Below are 14,247 nucleotides of genomic sequence, written 5' to 3'. Positions count from 1 at the left end.
TAGGGGGAGGCAAAGGGATCTTGACTATAACCATGTTCCTTCATGATGACCATGTAAGGGTGGTTTGAGGACCTTGGGTGGGTAACTGATGGCACCTTGGATTCAAGATGTCTACTTTCAGCTCCATCCTCTTGGAACAGTGCCTTTAACATATGTCGTTGACTCTCCTCTTTCATTTATTTTGCATTTCCTGAGCAGCTAAAGTGTGCCATCACCGTGTTAGGTCTGGACAGTGCGATGCTAAGCAAAGTAAGATAAACAAATAAGATATGTTTTCCTGCTCTTGAGTTCACAGCCTAGGGACGAATATGGACACATAAGTTGTTAGAATCCCATAACATAACAAATTGTAATAAATGAAAAAACACGATGCTCTGACAGTAACTATTAAATAAGGGAGGATCTAGAAAGTTTTAACAGAAGGGATTTGAGCTGATTTTTGAGGAAAAATGAGAGATAGCAAGCAACGAAAAGGGTCGGGGAAGATATTGCTGAGAAAGGGAATGGCATGGGGACTTCCCTGGTGGCCCAGTGGCTGAGGCTTCGTGCTGCCAAAGCAGGGGGCCCAGGTTCAATGCCTGGTCAGGAAACTGGATCCCACAGGCCGCAACTAAGAGTCTGCATGCTGCAACTAAGACTTCGCACAGCCAAATACATAAATATTTTTTTAAAGGAAGAACATGGATAAAATCTCCGAGGCAAGAAAGAGCAGGACACTGGCAAGAAATCAGAGGTGTAGGAAGTGGTGACATTCTGGCCAGGCACCATTCATCCTCCAAGATGGAAAGACTGCAGCCAGCCAGCAGCTCCCAAGTCTGCACAGCCTCTCACATGCAGGGTTCTCCTTTGATTCTCAAATCAGTCCTACGACTATTAGCCCTATTCTATGGATGCATTATGAGCTTGGGGTTTTACATGCTCAGTAGCTGCAATGCCAGCGAGAAAGGTGGAGGGGAGGGAGCTGCCAAGAGTCCATATACAGTCATTACTCCATATCCTTAGGGCATTGCTTCTAGGAACCATAAGGATACCAAAATTCAAGACGCTCAAGCCCCTTGTGTTAAATGATGTTGTGTTGGTATGTAACTTGTTCACATTCTCCCATATGCTTTAAATCATCTCTAGATTACTGATGATACATAATGCACTATAACTGCTGTATAAATAGTTGCCAGCACACAGAAAATACAGGTTTTGCTTCTTGAAACTTTCTGGAATTTTTTTTCCAAATATTTTCAATCCATGGTTGGTTCACTCCACAGATGCCATGGATATGGAGGGCTGGGGGCAGTCTTCTCCTGCAGGAGTCGGCAGGTGCATTAGAGCAAGGGAAGGAGGGAGGAGGAGGGGGTGAGCCAAGGTATCCTTTTCACTGGTTCCAACAGGAAATGAACGCCACCTCATTCCAGATACACGGCTCTAAATTATTGTCAAGTAAGATTTCCAAATGATCTATCTTAGACTCTAGAAACTGTAGGCAGAAAGGGAGTTGTAACCTGTTTCTGGTCCCATCCTCCTGCTTCTGGCCCCCTGGAGAGTCTGGGCAGTGATTGTACCTATTAGGGCCACCCTGCTTCTGTTCATGGGAGTATGATTCTTCCTGTCATTCGAGCTCAAAATCTGGAAAGTCAAGTCCGACAGCTTCTGCTTCCTGCGTCCTCTAATTCACCGCAGTGAACTCCATCCGTTTGCACCCTGCACGGCTTCAGACCTAACGCTCATCCATAGGCTTCTCTGCTTCTCCTTCTGCCCCTTTTCTCCCAGAGCCATGCACCCATGTGACCCCAGGAGACCACAACATGACCTGAGGCAAAGTTTCAGCCTGTCCTTTCCCCCCATTCAAAGCCATTCTAGCATCTTAATGTGCGTGTGTGCTCAGTCATATCTGACTCTTTGTGACCTCATGGACTGTAGCCCACCAGGCTCCTCTGTCCATGGAATTTTCCAGGCACAAATACTGGAGTGGGTTGCCATTTCTCCTCCAGGGGATTTTCCCAATCCAGGGACCAAACCCCTGTCTCCCACATGTCTCCTGCATTGCAGGCAGATTCTTTACCACTGAGCCACCAAGGAAGTCTTCTAGCATCATACGTGCTCAGCAAATGTTTGCTGAATGAGGGCGTCCACACCACTTTTTCAGGGAAGTGCAGAGCCCTCTGCATCCAGAGCCTTCTAGCCCCAGGTCCAATTGGCCGTTGCAGCCATGTCTTCTACTACTCACTCACCCTTGGCCGGGTCTTCAAGGAACGGGGCCATCACCCCACTCCACGTGGAGCTTGTACTTTCCTGCTCTACTTTGATCCTGGCTTCTCCTCCAGTGAGAAACCTCCCCCCTCCACCCCCAACCACCCTCACCCATCTCTCCTGGCAAAGTGGCTCCCCTCTGGCGAGACCTGGTGAGATGCCACTCCTCCTCCAATGAGCCGTACCGGGTCATTCCTAAAACGTGCCTGTTTAAGAAAGAAGAGGAGAAGCTTGCTAACTTATTGCTCTCAGGCCGCATGTTGCTTTGGCTCTCTGATTCTCATTTTCACTCATCTGTTTTAAAAAAATAGTAATGTTGATTGTCTCAGTCATAAAATTGCCAAGAATATCAAATACAATCATGTATGTGAAAGTTTTTAGCAGATGATTGTTGGAGATTAAATAACAATAATTATTATGTACATATTATATTATTCTTATGCATACATTTTCCTCTCCTTGGTAAGCTCTACATCTGCTCTAACACAGTCACCACCAGCCACCCATGGCCGGTAAGATGTGGCCAGTCCACACGGAGATGGTGCTATAGGTGCAGAGATACTTACCAGATTCTAAGATAAGTAAAATATCTATTTAATAATTTTCACCATAATCACACGTTGGATATATTAGTTGAAATAATACATAATACTAAAATAAACTTCATATTTTTGTTTAACATGGCTACTGCTAAGTCTCTTCAGTCATGTCCAACTCTTTGCAACCCTATGGATTATAGCCCACCAGACTTCTCTGTCCATGGGATTCTCCAGGCAAGAATACTGGAGTGGATTGCCATGCCCTTCTGCAGGGGATCTTCCTGACCCAGGGATCAAACCCACGTCTCTTACGTTTCCTGGGCAGGTTCTTTACTAGTGCTACCTGTATTAGGACATTTAAAAATTACGCCTGAGAGATGTTATATTTCTGTGGGTCACCACTGCCCTGGAGAATGGAAAGCGTGTCTTATTCCTCTTTTGTAGCACCTTGTGGGCACAGTCTCAGTGTTTGTAAGTATTTTCTTCATTCACTCAGCCATCCTGGGGAAGGTTTGGTTGTGATACTGGATGTGTGAGGATGAGTTGGGGGAGGGGCTCTGGCTGTGCCATCATCACCTCCCCAGGAGGTTTCCCTGGCCCCGTCTGCATGTGGCTGTCACACCCCAGTGGCTCCCTGCACCACTTCCCAGGCTTCAGGAGTCACTCAGGCTGCTGGCCTCACTCCGCCTTCCACCCATCCTGCCTCTCCTGACAACCAGAAATGGAACTGTTTATTGGAAGGAAGGTGAATTAGAGTGTGATTTTTTTTTTTTTTTACATGGAGGTAAAATCACTGGGAAATCTGGGAAAGATTGAAGGCAGGAGAAGAGGGTGACAGAGGATGAGATGGTTGAATGGCATCACCAATTCAATGGACATGAACTTGGGCAAACTCCGGGAGATGGTGAAAGACAGGGAATGCAGCCCATGGGGTCACAATGAGTCAGACATTAACCGACTGAACAACAACAAAAGCTTACTGATGAACAGGCACCTTCCCACACAGCATCCTAGGGCCGCAGCCCTCTCATTCTCCTGTCTATGGAGCAAGGGCTTGGGAAGTGCTCTGCTTCCTGGCCATGAAGAGGCAGCGATGGGCGGGAATGCTGGAGCCTTTCCTGCTGAATTCTGTGCTGGAGGCCACCTGTCTTCTCTAGGGCTCCCTGCCAGACAGTGGAGAGGAGCCAGTGGCAGTTGAAGTTGCTCAGAGGCCAGGACATTGGGTGAAATTCCCGACAGGCAGAGCTGTGGCTTCCAGGCCAATGCCTTAGGCCACTGACACTCCCAGCCCCTCCGGCTCAGCTTTCCCCCTTCCATTTGGATTCCTCTTCCTCTTCACGCTGCAGATCCCTTGTCTAGTTCTCAAGACACGCCAAAGGGATTGTTGTTGTTCAGTTGCTCAGTCATGTCTGACTCTTTGCAACCCCATGGACTGTAGCACACCAGGCTTCCCTGTCCTTCAGCATCACCTGGAGTTTGTTCAAACTCATGTCCATCGAGTCAGTGATACCATCCAGCCATCTCATCCTCTGTCATCCCCTTCTCCTCCTGCCCACAGTCTTTCCCAGCATCAGGGAATAGACAAATAGATTCAATGGGTTAGATCTGATAGAGTGCCTGAAGAACTATGAAAGGAGGCTCATAACACTGTACAGAAGCCAGTGACCAAAGCCATCCCACTGGAGGGATAGCCCTGAGCAGATGATCTCATGGCCTGTCACCTTCATTCAGGGCACGGGGGCCCCAGGTCTCTACCAGCCCCTTCTCATCTGCCCAGGGCTCACCCACCAAGACAAGCCCGCAGAGGAGGACACCCAAAGTGGGGATACAGTGTGGTCTCTCCTTCTTTTGACTCCATCATGGCGTTTGGAGAGATTACAGGATCTTTAAAAGCAGAGTCTTAGCAGGCCTAGGAGACGGATTTGTCTCTCCTGAGTGTCTTTTCTTGGGGATATGTGTCAGAAGGATTCTTAAATCTTCAAACAACCCTCATCTTTCTGTGAGCCTGAGACTGTGGTAGCAGTAAGGCACAGTAAAAAACCTGCTGATAGACAGATGGAATGCTGTAATTATACGCAGGAGGGAGAGAGGGAGCGTTTGCCGAAATTATTAGTGTGGGCAGACAATTAGAGGCTTTTCCAGAAGATTACACTTTTCCCTCCCATCTGCGCTCCATTTAGGAGTTTTTACATTCACAATGCTATTTCCTCCTCAGCTGTGCCATTTGCCATTTTGCCCAAATTATTATTGTGCTTGACTTTGCGTTTGCTCCGACTTCGCCAGCATTCCCCGTCTTCTCCTCCCGGCTCCCGCTCTTTCCCTCCCCGTCACTTCCAATCTCTTCCTCCTTCACTCTCGCTTCCTCCTGCTTCCCTCATCCCCCAGCAGAGAGCCAAACACGTCCATCAAGAGTGAGGTTGCTTCTTGGTAGGCTGAGTGGGACACTATCAAATAGGAAACACCAAGAAGGTGATCAGAGTGACCTGGAGCATGCTTGCTGCCCTGGGACCTACGCCAAAGCCCAGGGAGAAGGCGGGATCCCAGGGCAGTAGAGCTGAATGAATCTGCGGTTGAATCCCTGTCTTGGAGGGGGAGGAAAGCACATGTGTTCTCTCCCATCCGGTTACACCTGAGCTCAGGTTGTTGGGATGGGTCCAAATCTGACTCCTTATGAGCCCAAGGCTTTAGATCCCAGAGCCTCATTCACATTCACTCTCCATTCATCGATCCATTCATTCATTCAACACAGAGTACTCGAGCAACTACTGTATTACAGCAGAGTCCTCAAGCAGGACTTACCACCAGAAAGGTGGAAGAGAACCAGCTTCACTCAATGTCTGCTCAGAGTCAGGGCCTGCAGAAGGTGTTTGGCAGGTGGGAATTATTGTCTTCACATTTTAGATGAGAAACTAGGTTCCAGGAGGTTGAAGGACTTGCCCAAATCAGAGATGTCGTGCCCGATTCTGGCTCCAAGGCCAGTGGTCTCCATGGCATTCCCTTGTGCCTGGGGAAGCAGAGTGGTTTGCAAGCAGTCCTCTAGCGGTCCTGCATCTTCTAGATAAACAAGCATGTGAACAGTTACAGCAGTAAATGAGGAGGGCCGTGAGCCAGGCGGAAGGGGCGGCTGAGCCTTCACAAGGAGCCAGGGAGGCGTGGGCTGGAGCAGCGGCCAATGATGAGCAGAAGCCAGCAGGCGAGGGAGAGAGGTGAGGGTGGGCACCTGGGCACAGGGGCAGCAGGCCTGTCTGGCAGGGCTGAAAGGGATCAGGTGGCACTTCTTCAGTGCAATTTTTTATTCAGCACTTTCACATATATTATACCACTTAATCCTTGGGGCAGCCCTTAGGTAGACATCACGGTCTCCATTACACAGATGAAGAAACTGAGGCTCTGGGAGGGTGAGTGACTGGTCCAGAGAGGAAGTGGCACAGTGGAGCCCTGACAGGCTGTGTTGGGCCCCGAGGCTGGCAGTGTGTGGAGGAGGGCCAAAGGGAGACCCAGTCTGGAGTCAGGGAGATCTGTCAGAAGGCAGGTCCGGAGGCCAAGCGGCGCCTGGTCTAAGGCTGTGGAGGTGGAGGCAGGATCCGGAACTGATTGAAAGTTGGGAATGATGGAGTGGAAAGAAGGCGAGGAGGATAACTCGAAAGTTATGGTAGAAGATACTGGATGGATTATGTTGCCATTAACTGAGCTAGGAGCTCAAAGGAAGAAGATCAAGTTCTAGGGGGAGGGTGGGAGGTGGGGAGAAAGACAAGGACAAATTAATCAAGAAGGAAGCTTTATGCCATTGAGACTTTCTTAGGCAAGGTAGCTGAGGAGGCAATTGTGCCAAGGAATTGGGGGTGTTACCATGAATTAGAGATAACCTCACTCCTTTCCCACCAAAACTCAATTAAAAAATGACATCTCCCAGTGTGAGTAGACCTAGAGACCATCATACAGAGTGACGATAAGTCCAGAAAGAGAAAAACAAATAGTGTGTATTAACACATGGATGTGGAATCTAGAAAAAATGATATAGACGGTCTTATTTACAAAACAGAAATAGAGATACAGATACAGAGAACAAAGACACAGACACTAAGCCGGGGCGGAGGGGCAGGTGGGGGGATGAATTAGGAGATTGAAATTGATGTATATACTCTATTGGTACTATGTATAAAATACATAACTAATGAGAACAGACTGTATGGCACAGGGACCTCTACTCAATGCTCTTTGATGACCTTAATGGGAAGGAAATCCCAAAGAGAGGAGGTATAGGTGTACGTGTGGCTGATTCAGTTTTCTGTACAGCAGAAACTACAGTAACATTGTAAAGCAACTATGCTCTAGTAAAAACTAATTTAAAAAATAAATAGAATGTTTATACTGATACCAAAATGAAGTCTCCCAGGAGTGTGATACTCCATAGGAAAAGCGGGATTCTCTAGGAGTCAGGCTTCCTGTCCCTGCTCCCTTCACCTCTTGGTCTCTATCCCAGCCTCTTCTTGTAGAGCCGCGGAGCCTCAGAGACACGGAAGCCCCAGACAGGCAGTGGCACACAGACACATGGACAGAGACACCCGACACCAAGGAGCCGGCTGGGCCCTGTCAGAGTTCTCTGAGAACCACCTGGAGGGTGAGCAGAGGCCAGCACAGCTGGAGGGTCGTGTTCTCAGGGGCCTCAGGGGCATCTGAGCCTGCAGAGATGGGGGCACCTTGAGGGTTAGTCTAGAAGGTGGAGTCTTGGGGAAGGAGGCACCAGTGCCAGGGTTACCAGCCAAATAGAATTCAAGTCGCCACAAGACTCGGAAACTCACAGAGCGAATCCCGACGGCTTTGGGGTCTCTGTGCAATGAGACCGTCAGTTAATGAAACCACTGGGCCGAATCAGGAAAGCTGATTGCGGTTCTAAGGCAGACACTAACTCTGCGATCCTGGATGGATCACTTCCTCTCTCTGAGCCTCACACCCCTCCCAATTCCATGAGTCCTCTGACCACGCAGATAGGAGAAACCCCAAAAGTCAGGATGAATAAGAGCAGGGGGTGGCAAACTTCCCCTGTAAAGGGCCAGATTGTTAATATTTTCAGCTCCATGGGCTCTATTGTCTCTCTCAGAAATACCCAACTCTGCCTTTGCAGCAGGAAAGAACCGCAGATAGAACCCAAACAGACAGGCATGACGGTATCCCGATACAGATTTATTTATAAAAACTGACCGTGACCAGATCTGGCTATTGGTTGCTGATCTCCGACCCAGAGCATTCTGGGCATGGGGAACCTCGAACCTGATCTTCCAATCAAAGCAATCCCATCCTTCTGGGAGTCTGCGGCAGGAGATGAGGTGAAGTCGAAAGCTGAGCTCTCTTCCAGCCATCCTTCTTGTTGTTGCTGCTGTTCAGTTGCTCAGTCATGTCCAGCTCTTTGATCTCATGGACTGTAGCCCACAAGATCCTCTGTCCATGGAATTTCCCAGGCAAGAATGCTAGAGTGGATTTCCATTTCCTTCTCCAGGGAATTTTCCCAACCCAGGGATCAAACCCACATCTCCTACATTGGCAGGTGGATTCTTCACCGCTAAGCCATGGGATTCCCCGCCAGCCATCCTTAGAAGGGAATTTTACATTTAGTAAGCCTCTGCCCTGTACCAGCTAAGATTTCACATATACAATAAGCCTCCATCACCAGGATTACTAACAACAGCTCTGTGTTTAAAAAAAAAACTCTCAAAGTTTAAAAAAAGGTGGCTGGGGGACTTCCCTGGCGGTTCAGTGGTTAAGACTTCGCCTTCCAATGCAGGGGGTGCGGGTTCAATCCCAGATCAAAAAAATAATAATAATTGGTCCATATCCCCCAAAAAAAATCTTATCAAAAAAAGAGAGAAAAGGTAATAGTCCTAGGGTCCTGTTGCTTAGACTAAAACCAGGATAAAACTTCAAAGACTTCAAATGGCATCCCATAGTTCATTAATCCCCCCAAGCAGATCCATTTCTGTTGGAAGGCTACTCACTGCCCCCAAACCTGTCCTCAAAGCAGCCTTCCCTGCGCCCACCCTGAGCTGACGGAGATCTGAAAAATCACACTTCACACTCCCCTTGCTTTCTCTGCAGTATTTCCCTTCCCCACTTTTAAATGTCATGGAGCATGATGCTGACACAATGAGACAGAATCCCCAGTCCAGACAGCCCCGCAGCCAGGGGAGACACAACCCCGCACATGCTCGCTGGGATACAATGGGAAAGTGCCATTCGCTTTAAATAGATTCCCATAAATAAGCAATAAAACAGGCGCAGCCATTTGCAGCGCGCATTTCCAAGGTTTGATGAGCTAGGAGTTCGGACGAAGGGGAAAAACAAAGAGTCTTTCTCATTATTTCCCCATCCCTGCAATTTTCTTTTACTGCCTGCCGACTCTGAAAGGGAAGAAACGAATGTGGCTCCCTTAGGAATGGAGCCCGCGCTCCCATCTCCCGCTACAACCTGCCAACTTCCACGTCGCACTTGTGCGAATGTCACTTTGAGAGCTATGCCTCTGCCCTTCTCTCTCCGACCCTGGCCGCCTCCACCTGCTGCCTCCCTCCGCCGGCCTGCCCTGGGCCTTTGTCATCAGGCTCGGACGTCTGGAGAGATGAGGCGGACAGATGGGGTGAGATCTGGGCAAGGGGCAAGGAGGAGGCCACTGGGGACCAGAGAATCTGAGTTTTGTAAAAATGTGTCTAGACGTGGAGGGGATGCAGCCCGGGCCGGGCACCATCAGAAATGTCTTCGTTTCCTTTCTCTTTTTCTCTGATGTCAAAAGTAACTTCCTCCCTGGGGAGTGACCTCAGTTTACAACAACATGGAAAGTGACGGAGGCCGTCATGTGGACTGATGAGGTTTTCCCTTGATAAATTCACCCCATTCACCCCGATTTGAAACGCCGCTACTTAGGCTACAGGTGTGTATGTGTGTGTGCACATGTGTGGGCCCATTCGTGAGGTAGCACACACCTTCGTGTTCACTCTCTTTGGAACCATGTCCCATGCCGTGAGTCATGCGCTCCTATGGCCTCCCTGCATAGGAGAGCACGCACACCTCTCTTTGTCTCCATGTTGACTATGACTCATTCTTCACCTTCTGATTGGAAGGTGTCGGACAAGGCAATGGCACCCCACTCCAGTACTCTTGCCTGGAAAATCCCATGGGTGGAGGAGCCTGGTGGGCTGCAGTCCATGGGGTCACTAAGAGTCGGACACGACTGAGCGACTTCACTTTCCCTTTTCACTTTCATGCATTGGAGAAGGAAATGGCAACCCACTCCAGTGTTCTTGCCTGGAGAATCCCAGGGACCGGGGAGCCTGGTGGGCTGCCGTCTCTGGGGTCGCACAGTCAGACACGACTGATGTGACACAGCAGCAGCAGCATGACTTCCCACAATCTACCTGGCCTTTTTGGCAGTTTCCTCTGACTTTGCTCCCTCTCTTGAATCCCAGCCTTTGCTTAAAACCAAAGGATCAGCTGTAACCAAGAGCTGGTTTTTCTACTAATATCGAGCTGCTCTTTCCCCTTGCCCAAACTTACTGCCCTTCCTAGGATTGCTTAGTGAGCGTAAAATCCCAGGAGAGTGCCTGCTCACTGAAGCCATCCTACACAGACATGAACAGGCCCATGTTATAGATGATTCACACAACTTAACATCTGATTTTATATTATCATGTCATATATTATTCCCAATATATGGAGTATATTTCTCTAATACTTTGGCCACCTGATGCAAAGAACTGACTCACTGGAAAAGACCCTGATGCTGAGAAAGATTGAAGGCAGGAGGAGAAGGGGACGACAGAGGATAAGACAGTTGAATGGCATCACCGACTCAATGGACGTGAGTTTGAGGAAGCTCTGGGAGTTGGTGATGGACAGGGAAGCCTGGCGTGCTGCAGTCCATGGGGTCCCAAAGAGTCGGACACGACTGAGCGACTGAACTGATTATTATTCTCAAGTTATTTCATACATGTTAGACTGTTAAGCTCTCTGAAGACAAAAAACTGCACACATACACATGGACATTTCTTATGGACTAGCCCTGTTAGTAACAGCTAGCTATTGCTATATAAAAAAAAAAATAACGCCAAACTCAGTGGTTGGAAAAACTGTAAGCATTTCTTTTCACTCACCTAGCTATATGTCTGCTGGGCAATTCTGCCCATCTGGGCCAGGCTTGGCTGAACTTAGCTGGACTCAGTCACCTGTCTGTAGTTACCCGGAGGTGACTGGGGAATGGCTGGTTTTAGATGGTATCACTCACGTATCTGATGGTTGCCTGACTTCTGGCAGTCACTGCAGCCATGCCTGGAACCAGCGTGTTGTCTGTCCCAGGCCTGCTGACACAACAGCATAAGGGTTCCAAGGGACCATGCAAAGGCTCTCAAGGCCTCAGCTCAGAACCTGCATACCCTCACTGCCACCACATTGTACTGGCCAAAGTAAGTCCCAAGGCCAGCTCAGATCCAAGGGATAGAAAACAGACTCCACCCATCAAAGGGAAGAACTTCACAATCACAATGCAAAGGATGTGGATGCAGGGAAAAATGGAGAATTGGAGCATCTTTGCTGACAGCCTACCATACACACTAATGGATGGATACATAACATGTTGTTGTTGCTGTCCAGTTGCCAAATCATGTCTGACTCTTTGCGACCCCATAGAATGCAGCACTTCAGGTCCTCTGTCCTTCACTGTCTCCCGAATTTGCTCAGACTCATGTCCATTGAGTTGGTAATGCTATCTAACCATCTCATCCTCTGCCACCTGCTTCCTCCTTTGTCATCAATATATAACGTAACCCAGCACAAAATCCAAAACTCAGTTCTGTTGTGATTATACTCATATATACGTTCTCATCCTTCTTGGTACCTAGCTTTGATCTTTTTCAAGTCTGGCCATGGTCTGGTCATCCCAGGACCCACCTGCAGGTCAGGAGGAGGTCTTTGTTGCTGCAAAATAGATCATCCAGTTGAGTGAGATCAAGGCATGAGTTTCATCTGTTAGATCGGTCAACCTGTGAATCCATTGTTGTTGTTTAGTCGCTAAATTGTATCTGACTCTTTGCAATCCCATGGACTGTAGCCTGCCAGGCTCCTCTGTCCATGGGATTTCCCAGGCAAGAATACTGGAATGGGTTGCCATTTCCTTTTCCAGGGGATCTTCCTGATCCAGGGATCAAACCCGAGTCTCCTGCATTGGCAGGTGGATTCTCTAGCACTGTGCCACCTGGGAAGCCTTGCGAATCCATCAGATGGTAGTAAATCAAATATGAATTCAGTAAGTTTCATTACCTCCTTTAAGAAGCAAGCAGCAAGCTTTCAAATCTGTGATCAAAACTGCCAGCCTGATCATTGCCCAGAGAAGAGCCTAGGGATCAAGGGGAAGGGATTTAGGAAGGACTGTAGCTTCCACCTTCCAGCCAGTCTTTGTCCCCCATACTGACAGCAGTCACGTGACCTCAAAATTTTCTTCAGTCTAGATCAAAATCATCTGAGAGGTTTCTATTGACATTTGTGGCCTTACTCCATTTCTTGAGTGCCAGTGCGCCAAGCTGAGACATAACTGAACTAAATACAACCATTCATCATGCACTCTCCTCTTTAGTCAATAAGTGGCTCCTTTTATTTATTTTCTAATTTTTGTGTTTCTTCACTTAACATATTTCCTTTGTGAGGGGAGCAGGGGGGTGAGGGGTGAGGCTAGGTTATTATATTGGAGTTTCAGGAGTTGAGTGTGATTTTGTTTAATGCTGATTGAACCCGAGATTCTTTTCTTGAAAATTTGGCAGTAATTTAGTGAGTGCTTATACAGTGTGGCTCCTGCCTTTTTAAAATGTTTTTTATTGTTGTAAAAAAAATGACATGAAATTTACCATCTTAACCATTTTTAAGTGTACATCTCAGTTATGTTGAGTATATTCAGATTATTGTGAAACAAACCTCCAGAATTCTTTCATCTTGCAAATGTGAAACTCTATACCCACTAAATAACAACCTCCCTTCTCCCCACCCCGCTCCCACCAGCCCTGGTAACCAACATGCGACTTTCTGTTTCTGTGAATAGTCTGCTGTATGTATATGCCACATGTTGTTTCTCCATTCATCTATGGAGGGACATTTGTGTTGCTTCCATCTCTTGGCTTTTGTGAGCAATGCTGCTATGAGCACAGGTGTGCAAATACCTTTGCGAGCTCTTGCTTTCACGTCTTTCTGATGTAGACCCAGGAGTGGGCTTGTTGGACCAGAAGATGGTTCTGTGTTTGTTTGTTTGTTTTTAATTTTCTGAGTATCCTTCATACTATTCTCCATCGCAATTACACCATTTGACATTCCCACCAACAGTGAACAGGGTTCTGATTTCTGCACATCCAAGATAACACTTGGTATTTTCTGGGTGTTTTGAGAGTCGCCACCCTCAGGAGTGTGAGGTGACATCTCACTGTGACTTGGATTTGCATTTCTCTAATAACTAGTGATCTTGAACAATTTTTCATAAGTTTGTTGGCCACTTGTAGATCTTCTTTAGAGAACTGTTCAGGTTCCTCAGCCATTTTCAAATTGGGTAGTTTGATATTTTGATTTTGTTGTTGCATTTATGTATGTTAGTACTATAATTTTTTAAAAAAAAATCATGACTTTTTCAACAAACAAGAAAACTAGACTATTGATGACAGCTGTGTTATATCCTCATCTTCCTCTGTCCAAAGTAACTAAATACTATCTTGAATCTTATGTTTGTTATTTCCTTGCCTTTTTTTTTTCAAATAGAGTTTTATTAACAGCTACATGCTTTCTTTAAAAAATAACATTTGGGATGTGGTTTGACTTTAATTTTATTTTGTGTATTTTCTTTATACTATATTATTTATTTTAACTTACAAATGTATCTATTATGATACAAAGGGGATCAGGCAATATTAATTATCTGGGGGCTTGCTTTTTTACAAGGCCTTCCCTTGTGGTTCAACTGGTAAAGAATCCGCCTGCAATTCGGGAGACCTGGCTTCGATCCCTGGGTTGGGAAGATCCCCTGGAGAAGGGAAAGGCTACCGACTCCAGTATTCTGGACTGGAGAATTCCATGGACTGTACAGTCCATGGGGTTTTTAAAGAATTGGACATGACTGAGCGACTTTCACTTTTTTTTACTCAAATTTGGCCACTAAGACGTATCCATGGTGTTATATGTAGCTACTGTTCATTCACTTTAGCTGAGGTTTATTATTGCATTGTATGCTCACAGTGCAATATAATTCTCCATTCTCCTGTTGGAGTTCATTTGTATGGTTTCCAGATTTGTGCTGTTTATGGGTCATGCTGGCGTGAGCATCCTCATACTCATCTCCAGAAGAATGTGTATACGAGTTGCCGTTGAGTGTATTCCTGAGAGTGGGATTGCTGGATTGTGGGGCATTTGAATGTCCAACTTCACAAGAGAATGCTAACTGTTTCTGAAG

General features: G+C 47.1%; 1 protein-coding gene across 2 annotated transcripts in view; it reads left to right on the top strand.

Moving 5' to 3' along the window:
- KIRREL3 (kirre like nephrin family adhesion molecule 3) overlaps positions 1–14,247 on the top strand; it is a 606,294-nt gene that overhangs the window by 329,946 nt on the left and 262,101 nt on the right. The window lies entirely within an intron of this gene.

Source organism: Bos javanicus, chromosome 29, assembly GCF_032452875.1.
Source record: "Bos javanicus breed banteng chromosome 29, ARS-OSU_banteng_1.0, whole genome shotgun sequence".
NCBI lineage: Eukaryota > Metazoa > Chordata > Mammalia > Artiodactyla > Bovidae > Bos > Bos javanicus.
Note: the sequence above shows the minus strand (reverse complement) of the source record. Positions and strands in the feature narration are given on the sequence as shown.